This window comes from Triticum urartu, chromosome 6A (assembly GCF_056163025.1).
Source record: "Triticum urartu cultivar PI428250 chromosome 6A, HENAU_Tu73, whole genome shotgun sequence".
Lineage (NCBI taxonomy): Eukaryota > Viridiplantae > Streptophyta > Magnoliopsida > Poales > Poaceae > Triticum > Triticum urartu.
The window spans coordinates 69,217,581-69,232,665 of NC_141878.1; positions in this window are offsets into that span (position 1 = coordinate 69,217,581).

A 15,085-nucleotide genomic window follows, 5' to 3' on the forward strand; every position below is an offset into this window, starting at 1 on the left:
GTACTTGGGTTGACTCTTGGCAATCCCAATCTTCACCTTTTTCACCATAGCATCAAGAAGCTGAGCTTGGCGAATCTGGTCTTCCAAGGTAGGAGAGACTTGAAGGTTGGCGAGGAAACCTTGAGGAACAACTTGCAGATTAAGTTTGCGGAAAGCTTCACAAAGCTCGGGTTGATAAGGCTTGAGAATAAGACTGTTGCAATAAGCTTTTCTGCTCAATGCGTCAGCAATCACATTGGCCTTGCCTGGAGTATACTCGATACTCGGATTATACTCTTGAATCATTTCGACCCATCGCGTTTTCCTGAGGTTGAGATTAGGCTGAGTGAAGATCTACTTGAGACTCTTGTGATCAGTGAAAATGTCCACTTTTCTTCCCAATAGAAGATGTCTCCAAGTCAAAAGAGCATGCACAACTGCCGCCAACTCGAGATCATGAGTGGGGTAGTTCTTCTCATTGGGCTTCAACTGGCGAGAGGTATAAGCAACAACTTTCTTTTCTTGCATCAATACCGCGCCAAGACCTTGGAGAGAGGCATCACAAAAGACGTCGTACGGCTTGGATTCATCAGGCGGAGTCAGAACTGGAGCGGTGATCAATTTCTCTTTCAAAGTGTTGAAAGCAATGTCACACTCTGGAGACCAAACGTACTTGACGTGCTTCTGAAGAAGATTTGAGAGAGGCTTCGCGATCTTAGAAAAGTTTTCAACGAATCTTCGGCAATAGCTTGCGAGAACGAGGAAGCTACGGAGTTGCTTCACATTCTGAGGAGGTTCCCAATTCACAATTGCAGACACCTTCTCAGGATTCACGGCAATTCCCTTGGCAGAGATGATATGACCCAGATAAAGAACCTCATCGAGCCAAAATTCGCACTTGGAGAACTTGGCGTAGAACTTGTGTTCCCTCAGCTTATCGAGTACCAAACGCAAGTGCTTGGCATGATCTTCCTTGTTCTTCGAGAAAACCAGAATGTCGTCGAGATAGACCAAGACGAAGTCATTGGTGTAGGCATTGAAGATGAAGTTCATCATGTGAGAGAAAGTCGGAGGAGCGTTGACGAGGCCAAAAGACATGACAGTGTATTCGTATGAACCATAGCTTGTCCTGAAAGCCTTCTTGTGAATATCTTGCTCACGGATTCGAATCTGATGATAACCCATACGGAGATCAAGCTTGGAGAATACTTGGGCACCTTTGAGTTGTTTGAACAGCTCGTTGATGTTGGGAAGTGGATATTTGTTCTTGACGGTCTTCTTGTTCAATGGACGGTAATCAACACAAAGTCGGTCCGTTCCATCCTTCTTCTTCACAAAAAGAACACCACAACCCCACAGAGAAGAACTAGGCCGGATGAGACCCATTCTCTCTTGAATATCAAGTTGCTTCTTCAGCTCCTTCAACTCTTCAGGTCCGAGCTTGTAAGGACGCTTGCACACAGGTTCCGTGCCGGGCTCAAGATCAATGACGAATTCAACTGGCCAGTGTGGAGGCATTCCTGGAAGCTCTTCTGGAAAGATGTCTTGATATTCGCAAACGACTGGAATTTGCGAGATAGCATCCAGTTCACCCTTCTCATTGAGAGAAAACAGACGGATGGTATCATCACGAGCGGCAAAGACAATTACATCCTCAGACAAATGAGTCAATTGAATCTGCTTGGCTGCACAGTCAAGATGTCCCTTGTGCTTAGAAAGCCAATCAATTCCTAGAATAAGATCAATATCCGAGTTACCAAGAACCACCGGAGAAGAGAGAAACTTGTAATCGCCCAACGTGATAGAGACATCCGGGACGCAATTGTTAGAAGTCATTTGCTTGCCCGGAGACACAATCTTCAACGGAACAGGAATCCTTTCGGTCACAAAATCATGCTTGGCCACAAATGGTGTTGAAATAAAAGAAAGCGATGCACCAGTGTCAAAAAGAACTTTTGCAGGAACATCGTTAACAGGAAGGTTACCCATGATGACATCTGGCAAGTCCTCTGCCTGAGCTGCATTCAGCAAGTTGACCTTGGCGTGCTTGGGGTTATGCTTGACCACAGCTGTACTTGCCGATCTCACAGGAGGAGGAGGAGGAGGGAGGCGCCTCTGATTGAGACACTTGTTGGCATAGTGACCCTTCTGTTGGCACTTGTTGCATGTGACCTCTGAAAGCGGACGGTGATACGGAGCAGTCGATCTTGGAGGTTGAGACGAAGTCTTGTTCTGAAAGCCAGGGTTGGGTGGGTGGGAAGATCCACTACCACCTTTGCTCTTTTGCTGATACGGCTGACGGAACGGAGGAGGAGGAAGCCAATACTTCTGCTGCTTGGCCACTTGAGTAGAGGAAGAAGGAGTAGTGTCTCTGACTTGCTTCTTGGAAGCATCACACCTCAGTTGAGCGGCCTCTTGCTTCAATGCCATGTTGTAGAACTCATCGTACCTCAAGGGCTCAAAGAGAACAAGATCTAGCTGGATTTCTTCTCTGAGGCCACCCCTGAACTGGTATATCATGCTCTTCTCATCAGGGACGTCCTTCTTGGCAAAGCGGGCGAGCTTCTGAAAAAACTTGTTGTAGTCATAGACAGACAAAGAGCCTTGCTTCAGGTTGCGGAATTCCTCACGCTTGCTTTCAACCACGCTCTGGGGAATATGGTGAGCTCTGAAATCTTGACGGAATTCATCCCAAGTGATCACACGTCCACCTATGGAATCCTTATACTGTTGGAACCATTCTGCAGCTTGATCTTTGAGTTGGAAGGAAGCGAACTTGACAAATTCCTCAGGCCTGACGTTACTGCACTCAAAATGCTTGCACAGATCCACAAGCCAATCGTCAGCATCGGTTGCCTCAACACAATTGCTGAAAGTCTTTGGCCCGTTAGCAAGGAACTGGTTGAGTGTAGCAAAGTGATTCTGATTGTTGCCTTGGTTCCCTTGGTTGCCTTGATTGCGCTCTTGGAGAATTTGCATGATCAACTGTGTGTTTGCATTGGTTGCGGCCATCACAGCTTGCCATGCCTCCGGAGGAGGTGGAGGTGGTGGCGGATCTTGATTCTGATTCTGATTGGTGCTCTCAGCGGGAGCCATCCTGAAGAGGTTGACCACCGTTAGCACATAGACAGATAAAAGAAGCTGAATCCAACGGAATGAAAATTGCAACATATAGTCTTCACATCCGAACAAAATGAATGAATGCATTCCTCTTGAAATGGTCACAAAATCATAAATTGAGAAGCCACGTAGAATTTAGGTAGAGAAATAAATCAACAAGGTACGGATCAAGAACGAATAATCGGTAAGAAATCCCAATCTCAAACCAAATATCCGTGGAAGAAGAAACTAGAGCTACAAGAATTCCCACCTATGAAACTCCCGAACCTTTCCGGTTATGCAATCAGGTGTTGGGGATACAGGGGAAGCATAATATCTCACCCAAATCTAGAAAATCCTACATCTAGCTGTATCCATCCTTCAACACATAACCGAGAAAAACTTCAGAAACCATCTACCTCAACCTTCGAAAAGCATCCGTTATACAAGTTATGGCGATACTCCCGAACTCCCGCCCCAGTACTGGGTGGCGTCGAGGTTATCTCACCAATGAACTGCATAAAAGAGATTTTCGACGTCAGCGTACTAAACTCAGGTATTCCAGAACTGCAATGATAAAATTATGACGACAACACCTCAGAGCTCAACTCCCCAGGACACTTCCACAAAACTCCTGACAGGAGGCACCAAGACAATGTTCTCGTCATAACACCATCGGAACGATTCCAAGATACCCGCGTGATCCTAAATTTTTTTTTGTGAAATTTGAGAAGTGAAGAGTCAAACTCTACGTCAGGATGCCTTACCAGAGCGATGAGGTGACTGGGAAGTAAAAAGAATTCCTAAACTCTCCGATATATAATTCCTAAATGACTCAAAACATTTTTCTAGACACAACTCGGCCGCTAAAAACGATCAAGTAATGGGGCTCCTAAGGTCGGGGAAGGCTCTGATTACCAACTTGTAACGCCCTCGATGCGACTATATCTCCCACGTGTCGAGGCACGACTTAGAGGAATAATCGCCTTGAAGGCATATGTCGCAAGTTAGGCAATCTTCACAACATCCCATGTAATATAGATAATAAAAGGGAGATAACATAGTTGGCTTACACTCGCCACGTCAATCAAGTACATAAATAACATTACATCATCCAAAAACTCATGGCCCGACTACGGTGCCAAAATAAAAGATAACCCAACAAGCGACACGGTCCCGATCACCCCAACTGGGCACCACTACTGATCATCAGGGAAAGACACATAGTATCGTTGAGAGTCCTCGTCGAACTCCGACTTGAGCTCAAGCGCGTCACCTGGAGCGGAATCATCAGGCCCTGCATCTGGTGTAATAGTAATCCGTGAGCCACAGGGACTCAACAATCTCGCACCCTCGCGATCAAGACTATTTAAGCTTAATAGGTATGGCAAGGTAAATATATGTGGAGCTGTAGCAAGCGACTAGCATATATGGTGGCTATCCTGTTCGCCAAAAGAGAGCGAGAAGAGGAGGCAAAGCGTGAACGAATAACTAGAGAGCAACCTGCGCAAACATTACTCCAACACCTTGTCCACTTCCCGGACTCCGCCGAGAAGAGACCATCACGGTAACTCACACTGTTGATTCATGTTAATTAAGTTAAGGTTCAAGTTATCTACAACCGGACATTAACAAATTCCCATATGCCCATAACCGCGGGAATGGCTTTCGAAAGTTAAAACCCCTGCAGGGGAGTCCCAACTTAGCCCATGACAAGCTCTCACGGTCAACGAAGGAATAGACCTCCTCCCGAGACGTTCCGATCAGACTCGGTACCTCGGTTCTTCAAGACACTTCGACAGGTTAAAAACTAATCCAGCAACACCGCCCGAATGTGCCAACAAATCCCGATAGGAGCTGCACATATCTCGTTCTCAGGGCACACTCAGATGAACACTACGTACAACTAAAACCAACCCTCGAGTTGCCCCGAGGTGGCGCTGCAAGTGGCTCTATTTGGACCAACACTCAGAGGAGCACTGGCCCGGGGGGGTTTAAATAAGATGACCCTCGGGCTCCGGAAACCCAAGGGAAAAAGAGGCTAGGTGGAAAATGGTAAAACCAAGGTTGGGCATTGCTGGAAAAGCTTTAATCAAGGCGAACTATCAATGGGTTCCCATTATAACCCAACCGCGAAAGGAACGCAAAAATTCGGGAACATAACACCGATATGACGGAAACTAGGGCGGCAAGAGTGGAACAAAACACTAGGCGAGAGGCCGAGCCTTCCACCCTTTATCAAGTATATAGATGCATTAAGATAACATGGCAATATAATAATATCCCAACAAGTAAATAATGTTCCAACAAGGAAAGGTCTCCAATCTTCACCTGCAACTAGCAACGCTATAAGAGGGGCTGAGCAAAACGGTAACATAGCCAATCGACGGTTTGCTAGGACATGGTGGGTTAGAGGGTTGACATGGCAATTTGGGAGGCTTGAAAGCAAGTGGTAGGCATCGTAGCATGGCATAGCAAAAGAGCGAGCAATCTAGCATAGCAAAGATAGTAGTGATTTCGAGGGTATGATCATCTTGCCTGCAAAGTTGTCAGAGTTGACTGGATCCTCGAAAGCAAACTCAACGGGCTCCTCGTTAGTGAACTCATCTCCCGGCTCTACCCAAACAAGACAAATAAGCAAATGGAACACAATCAACCACGTGCAAAGCTCAAACAACATGATGCAAGGATGGTATGCTATGCGGGATGCGATGCGGGATGCATATGCAAGATTTGACAAGCAACGGAAGAACCTGGCCTCAACTTAGGAATCCAAGTGTGCCACTGGAAAGATGAGACGAAATCGCTTGAAAACGATATAAAGAACGCCGGAATCGGAGTTACGGTTTGGAAATGGCAAGCAAGTCAAATATGATCACGTTCTGCGATTTACAGCAAGTAGCCATCTAAATGCAATGAGATGAACAAGCTACAGCACCCAAACATGGCAACAAAATACATGGCAGGCATGCATTCATGATGCTTAACAAAAGTCTAGCACTGATCTACGGCCAATTCATCCATTAACAGGTTCAAACAAGCATGGCAAAAATGCATATGGTAAACAGATCTCAGACTTAGTGAAATTAACACTTGTCTGGAATTTCAGATCAGATAGCACTCTTCGGAGCAACAAAACTACATGCTACAGGACCTGAACATGGCAAAGTAAACCATGGCATGGAGCTACTAAAAGATCTTAACATAAGTCCCTTAGTGACCTTGAGCCAAAAGGGATCAGAAAATACATTTGCAAGCATGTGACCATGGCAAAAACATAATCAGTTCTCAGACTTAGTGAAAACTGGAACATGCTGAAACAGATATCAAGTAGGCATGTTTACGAGCTCGATGCACTCACTACGGAGCAAGTCATGACAAGCTAAGCATACATCCATCAAGAATACACAAAATGCAAGCTAGAAATGGCAAGAACAATAGCATAGCATGCACGGATCAACTACAACATCCTCGGCAAAATCGCTAACAAGTAGACAATCTGCCCAGATTCACGAAGTAGCAAAAGTAGAGCTCGATTGACTCAAGCTAGGTTGCTCCATAATTGCAAACAAAGACATGGATGGATAGAGCACTACAAGATAAACAAAACATCCTTACTGACCATCCTCAAAAGAGGCACGGATCACTAGGAAACAACATGAACATATTGCCATATGAGATAAACAGCTCAAGGACTTAGTGGAAATTCCAAGTCCCTGAAATCAGCATTACCAAGTGCCTCACTTTGCAAGCTTGTGCTAGTCACCACACACATCACAAAAAAAACATGGGTTGCACCTCTGGAGAGATGGCAAAACCCTTAACAAAACATATGTAGAGCTCATGGGCATAACATGCACACAACAATCATGGCAAAAATGACAAATATCTAAATGGAGCAGCAGATCTGACAATTATCTCAAGTAGCACTCTTCTAACAGCATTTCGGGCATCAAGATGAACTCAAATGAAAATGATGCAATGGAATGAAATGATGTGCTCTCTGGGACGAACATTTTGATATGCTATATGCCCAAAACGAAGCTACCGATGCAAAGTTACGATGCGATGAACATGGCAATATGAACTAGGGTTTCGGGCAAAAAGTCAACCCTCGAGATTTTTGGATCCAGATCTGCACGGACTTCGAGGCGCTCATCGGAAACACTATTCGCCGGAGTTGGGGTCACCGGGGAAGGAGAGGAAGCCCGGGGCGGAGCGAGGAGGCGCGGGCCGGAGACGGCGTGGTCGGGCGTGGCGAGGGGCGGCGAGGGGCGGCCCGGTGGCGGTGCGGCGACCGGCGGGCGTCGACAACGACCGGATGCGGCGGCTCGCCGGCGTCGAGGCGGAGGAAGGCGGCGGCGCGGCGTACGGTGGTGCGGGGGCCGGCTCGGGTCACCCGCGACAGTGGAGAGGCGCGGCCGGGCCGGGGAGGGCCCCGCGTGGGCTGAGCGGGCCGGTGGCAGCGATGTGGGCACGCCTGCCACGTGGCGCGACGGGAGTGGGCGGCATCGATGTCCGGCGCGCGGACGGACGTGTCCGGCGCGCAGATGAGGAGCTGGGCTAGGTTTAGGGTGGTTTGGATCCGGAATTTCGGGGAGGGGATATTTATAGAGGTAGGAGGAGCTAGGAAGCTCCAAATGCGGTGCGGTTTTCGGCCACACGATCGTGATCAAACGCTCTAGATGATGGAGAGGGTTTTGGTGGGTTTTGGGCCAACTTGGAGGGGTGTTGGGCTGCAACACACACGAGGCCTTTTCGGTCCCTCGGTTAACCGTTGGAGCATCAAACAAAGTCCAAATGGTATGAAACTTGACATGCGGTCTACCGGTAGTAAACCAAGGCCGCTTGGCAAGTCTCGGTCCAATCCGGAAATGTTTAATCCCCACACATGAAAGAAAGGTAGAAATGACCACCGGAGGAGAACGAAGCGCCGGAATGCAAAACGGACAATAGGGAAACTGCTCGAATGTATGAGATGAACACGTATGCGAATGCAATGCACATGATGACATGATATGAGATGCATGACAACGACAACAACACATGGAGACAAAAACCCGAACCCGAGAAAATAAAATAACTTAAGGCCAGAAACGGCAAGAGTTGGAATACATATTGGGAAAATTATATCCGGGGTGTTACAACACTCCACTACTACGAAAGGATCTCGTCCCGAGATCTAGGACTGAAAGAACGCCGGGTACTCAGAACGGAGGTGATCCTCGCGTTCCCAGGTAGCTTCATGGTCGGAATGGTGTGACCACTTGACTTTGAGGAATTTGATTGACTTGTTGCGAGTCTTGCGTTCAGTCTCTTCAAGGATAGCAACTGGGTGCTCACGGTAAGAGAGATCTTCTTGGAGCTCAATGTCCTCGAAGTTGACGGTGCGGTCAGGAGTCTTGAAGCACTTTCGGTGCTGAGAGACATGGAACATGTCATGAACATTTGCAAAGTTTGAAGGAAGCTCGAGTTGATAGGCGAGATCGCCTCTCTTGCTGACAATCTTGAAAGGTCCCACGTATCTAGGGGCAAGCTTCCCTTTGATACCAAAGCGACGAGTACCTTTCATAGGAGAGACGCGGAGGTAAACATGATCTCCGATCTCGAAAGCCAAATCACGGTGCTAACTGTCATAGTAGCTCTTCTGACGGGATTGGGCTGCTTTGAGGTTATCTCGAATGACTTTGCACATTTCCTCTGCCTCCGTGATTAAGTCATTTCCCAAAAGCTGACGTTCACCGGTTTCAGACCAGTTGAGAGGGGTACGACACTTCCTGCCATACAGAATTTCAAATGGGGCCTTGCCCGAACTTGATTCAAAACTGTTGTTGTAGGAGAATTCAGCATAAGGAAGACAATCCTCCCACTTCATGCCGAAGGAGATCACACAAGCCCTAAGCATATCTTCAAGAATCTGGTTGACACGCTCGACTTGACCGCTAGTTTGAGGATGGAAAGCTGTGCTGAAGCGGATGTTGGTGCCCATGGCCTTCTGAAAAGAATCCCAAAACTTGGAGGTAAAGATGTTGCCACGGTCTAAAGAGATCACTTGTGGAATACCGTGCAGAGAGACAATTCGAGAGGTATAGAGTTCCGCCAATTGATCTGCAGTGATAGACTCTTTGATAGGGAGAAAATGAGCCACTTTGGTGAGTTTGTCGATGACAACGAATATTGCATCATTGCCACGCTTGGACTTTGGAAACCCAATCACGAAGTCAATTTCAATGTGGTCAAACTTCCATTCTGGAATGGCAAGAGGTTGGAGGAGACCAGCTGGTCTTTGGTGTTCTTCCTTCACTCTTCTGTAGACATCACACTCATTTACGAACTGAGCAATCTCGCACTTCATTCGAGTCCACCAATAAGCCTGCTTGAGGTCCTGATACATCTTCGTGCTCCCAGGGTGGATGGAGAGGAGATAATTGTGAGCCTCGTTCATGATCACTTTACGAAGTTCACCTTTGGGTACAACAATACGATCCTCGAAGAAGAGAGTATCCTTGTCATCAAGGCGGTAGCACTTGTACTTGGGTTGACTCTTGGCAATCCCAATCTTCACCTTTTTCACCATAGCATCAAGAAGCTGAGCTTGGCGAATCTAGTCTTCCAAGGTAGGAGAGCCTTGAAGGTTGGCGAGGAAACCTTGAGGAACAACTTGCAGATTAAGTTTGCGGAAAGCTTCACAAAGCTCGGGTTGATAAGGCTTGAGAATAAGACTGTTGCAATAAGCTTTTCTGCTCAATGCGTCAGCAATCACATTGGCCTTGCCTGGAGTATAATCGATACTCGGATTATACTCTTGAATCATTTCGACCCATCGCGTTTGCCTGAGGTTGAGATTAGGCTGAGTGAAGATGTACTTGAGACTCTTGTGATCAGTGAAAATGTCCACTTTTCTTCCCAATAGAAGATGTCTCCAAGTCAAAAGAGCATGCACAACTGCCGCCAACTCGAGATCATGAGTGGGGTAGTTCTTCTCATTGGGCTTCAACTGGCGAGAGGTATAAGCAACAACTTTATTCTCTTGCATCAATACTGCGCCAAGACCTTGGAGATAGGCATCACAAAAGACCTCGTACGGCTTGGATTCATCAGGCGGAGTCAGAACTGGAGCGGTGATCAATTTCTCTTTCAGAGTGTTGAAAGCAATGTCACACTCCGGAGACCAAACGTACTTGACGTGCTTCTGAAGAAGATTTGAGAGAGGCTTCGCGATCTTAGAAAAGTTTTCAACGAATCTTCGGCAATAGCTTGCGAGAACGAGGAAGCTACGGAGTTGCTTCACGTTCTGAGGAGGTTCCCAATTCACAATTGCAGACACCTTCTCAGGATTCACGGCAATGCCCTTGGCAGAGATGATATGACCCAGATAAAGAACCTCATCGAGCCAAAATTCGCACTTGGAGAACTTGGCGTAGAACTTGTGTTCCCTCAGCTTATCGAGTACCAAACGCAAGTGCTTGGCATGATCTTCCTTGTTCTTCGAGAAAACCAGAATGTCGTCGAGATAGACCAAGACGAAGTCATTGGTGTAGGCGTTGAAGATGAAGTTCATCATGCGAGAGAAAGTCGGAGGAGCGTTGACGAGGCCAAAAGACATGACAGTGTATTCGTATGAACCATAGCTTGTCCTGAAAGCCTTCTTGTGAATATCTTGCTCACGGATTCGAATCTGATGATAACCCATACGGAGATCAAGCTTGGAGAATACTTGGGCACCTTTGAGTTGTTTGAACAGCTCGTTGATGTTGGGAAGTGGATATTTGTTCTTGATGGTCTTCTTGTTCAATGGACGGTAATCAACACAAAGTCGGTCCGTTCCATCCTTCTTCTTCACAAAAAGAACACCACAACCCCACGGAGAAGAACTAGGCCGGATGAGACCCATTCTCTCTTGAATATCGAGTTGCTTCTTCAGCTCCTTCAACTCTTCAGGTCCGAGCTTGTAAGGACGCTTGCACACAGGTTCCGTGCCGGGCTCAAGATCAATGACGAATTCAACTGGCCAGTGTGGAGGCATTCCTGGAAGCTCTTCTGGAAAGACGTCTTGATATTCGCAAACGACTAGAATTTGCGAGATAGCATCCAGTTCACCCTTCTCATTGAGAGAAAACAGACGGATGGTATCATCACGAGCGGCAAAGACAATTACATCCTTAGACGAATGAGTCAATTGAATCTGCCTGGCTGAACAGTCAAGATGTCCCTTGTGCTTAGAAAGCCAATCAATTCCGAGAATAAGATCAATATCCGAGTTACCAAGAACCACCGGAGAAGAGAGAAACTTGTAATCGCCCAACGTGATAGAGACATCCGGGACGCAATTGTTAGAAGTCATTTGCTTGCCCGGAGACACAATCTTCAACAGAACAGGAATCCTTTCGGTCACAAAATCATGCTTGGCCACAAATGTTGTTGAAATAAAAGAAAGCGATGCACCAGTGTCAAAAAGAACTTTTGCAGGAACATCGTTAACAGGAAGGTTACCCATGATGACATCTGGCGAGTCCTCTGCCTGAGCTGCATTCAGCAAGTTGACCTTGGCGTGCTTGGGGTTATGCTTGACCACAGCTGTACTTGCCGATCTCACAGGAGGAGGAGGAGGGAGGCGCCTCTGATTGAGATACTTGTTGGCATAGTGACCCTTCTGTTGGCACTTGTTGCATGTGACCTCTGAAAGCGGACGGTGATACGGAGCAGTCGATCTTGGAGGTTGAGACGAAGTCTTGTTCTGAAAGCCAGGGTTGGGTGGGTGGGAAGATCCACTACCACCTTTGCTCTTCTGCTGATACGGCTGACGGAACGGAGGAGGAGGAAGCCAATACTTCTGCTGCTTGGCCACTTGAGTAGAGGAAGAAGGAGTAGTGTCTCTAACTCGCTTCTTGGAAGCATCACACCTCAGTTGAGCGGCCTCTTGCTTCAATGCCATGTTGTAGAACTCATCGTACCTCAAGGGCTCAAAGAGAACAAGATCTAGCTGGATTTCTTCTCTAAGGCCACCCCTGAACTGGTATATCATGCTCTTCTCATCAGGGACGTCCTGCTTGGCAAAGCGGGTGAGCTTCTGAAACAACTTGTTGTAGTCATAGACAGACAAAGAGCCTTGCTTCAGGTTGCGGAATTCCTCACGCTTGCTTTCAACCATGCTCTCGGGAATATGGTGAGCTCTGAAATCTTGACGGAATTCATCCCAAGTGATCACACGTCCACCTATGGAATCCTTATACTGTTGGAACCATTCTGCAGCTTGATCTTTGAGTTGGAAGGAAGCGAACTTGACAAAGTCCTCAGGCCTGACGTTACTGCACTCGAAATGCTTGCACAGATCCACAAGCCAATCGTCAGCATCGGTTGCCTCAACGCAATTGCTGAAAGTCTTTGGCCCGTTAGCAAGGAACTGGTTGAGTGTAGCAAAGTGATTCTGATTGTTGCCTTGGTTCCCTTGGTTGCCTTGATTGCGCTCTTGGAGAATTTGCATGATCAACTGTGTGTTTGCATTGGTTGCGGCCATCACAGCTTGCCATGCCTCCGGAGGAGGTGGAGGTGGTGGCGGATCTTGATTCTGATTCTGATTGGTGCTCTCAGCGGGAGCCATCCTGAAGAGGTTGACCACCGTTAGCACATAGACAGATAAAAGAAGCTGAATCCAACGGAATGAAAATTGCAACATATAGTCTTCACATCCGAACAAAATGAATGAATGCATTCCTCTTGAAATGGTCACAAAATCATAAATTGAGAAGCCACGTAGAATTTAGGTAGAGAAATAAATCAACAAGGTACGGATCAAGAACGAATAATCGGTAAGAAATCCCAATCTCAAACCAAATATCCATGGAAGAAGAAACTAGAGCTACAAGAATTCCCACCTATGAAACTCCCGAACCTTTCCGGTTATGCAATCAGGTGTTGGGGATACAGGGGAAGCATAATATCTCACCCAAATCTAGCAAATCTTACATCCAGCTGTATCCATCCTTCAACACATAACCGAGAAAAACTTCGGAAACCATCTACCTCAACCTTCGAAAAGCATCCGTTATACAAGTTATGGCGATACTCCCGAACTCCCGCCCCAGTACTGGGTGGCGTCGAGGTTATCTCACCAACGAACTGCATAAAAGAGATTTTCGACGTCAGCGTACTAAACTCAGGTATTCCAGAACTGCAATGATAAAATTATGACGACAACACCTCAGAGCTCAACTCCCCAGGACACTTCCACAAAACCCCTAACAGGAGGCACCAAGACAATGTTCTCGTCATAACTCCATCGGAACGATTCCAAGATACCCGTGTGATCCTAATTTTTTTTTGTCAAATTTGAGAAGTGAAGAGTCAAACTCTATGTCAGGATGCCTTACCAGAGCGATGAGGTGACTGGGAAGTAAAAAGAATTCCTAAACTCTCTGATATATAATTCCTAAATGACTCAAAACATTTTTCTAGACACAACTCGGCCGCTAAAAACGATCAAGTAATGGGGCTCCTAAGGTCGGGGAAGGCTCTGATTACCAACTTGTAACGCCCTCGATGCGACTATATCTCCCACGTGTTGAGGCACGACTTAGAGGCATAATCACATTGAAGGCATATGTCGCAAGTTAGGCAATCTTCACAACATCCCATGTAATATAGATAATAAAAGGGAGATAACATAGTTGGCTTACACTCGCCACGTATATCAAGTACATAAATAACATTACATCATCCAAACACTCATGGCCCGACTACGGTGCCAAAATAAAAGATAACCCAACAACCGACACAATCCCGATCACCCCAACTGGGCACCACTACTGATCATCAGGGAAAGACACATAGTATCATTGAGAGTCCTCGTCGAACTCCCACTTGAGCTCAAGCGCGTCACCTGGAGCGGAATCATCAGGCCCTGCATCTGGTGTAATAGTAATCTGTGAGCCACAGGGACTCAGCAATCTCGCACCCTCGCGATCAAGAATATTTAAGCTTAATAGGTATGGCAAGGTAAATATATGTGGAGCTGTAGCAAGCGACTAGCATATATGGTGGCTATCCTGTTCGCCAAAAGAGAGCGAGAAGAGGAGGCAAAGCGCGAACGAATAACTAGAGAGCAACCTGCGCAAACATTACTCCAACACCTTGTCCACTTCCCGGACTCCGCCGAGAAGAGGCCATCACGGTAACTCACACTGTTGATTCATGTTAATTAAGTTAAGGTTCAAGTTATCTACAACCGGACATTAACAAATTCCCATATGCCCATAACCGCGGGAACGGCTTTCGAAAGTTCAAATCCCTGCAGGGGAGGCCCAACTTAGCCCATGACAAGCTCTCACGGTCAACGAAGGAATAGACCTCCTCCCGAGACGTTCCGATCAGACTCGGTACCTCGGTTCTTCAAGACACTTCGACAGGTTAAAAACTAATCCAGCAACACCGCCCGAATGTGCCGACAAATCCCGATAGGAGCTGCACATATCTCGTTCTCAGGGCACACTCAGATGAACACTACGTACAACTAAAACCAACCCTCGAGTTGCCCCGAGGTGGCGCTGCAAGTGGCTCTATTTGGACCAACACTCAGAGGAGCACTGGCCCGGGGGGGTTTAAATAAGATGACCCTCGGTCTCCGGAAACCCAAGGGAAAAAGATGCTACGTGGCAAATGGTAAAAAGAAGGTTGGGCATTGCTGGAAAAGCTTTAATCAAGGCGAACTATCAAGGGGTTCCCATTATAACCCAACCGCGTAAGGAACGCAAAAATTCGGGAACGTAACACCGATATGATGGAAACTAGGGCGGCAAGAGTGGAACAAAGCACTAGGTGAGAGGTCGAGCCTTCCACCCTTTACCAAGTATATAGATGCATTAAGATAACATGGAAATATAATAATATCCCAACAAGTAAATAATGTTCCAACAAGGAACGGTCTCCAATCTTCACCTACAACTAGCAACGCTATAAGGGGGGCTGAGCAAAATGGTAACATAGCCAATCGACGGTTTGCTAGGACATG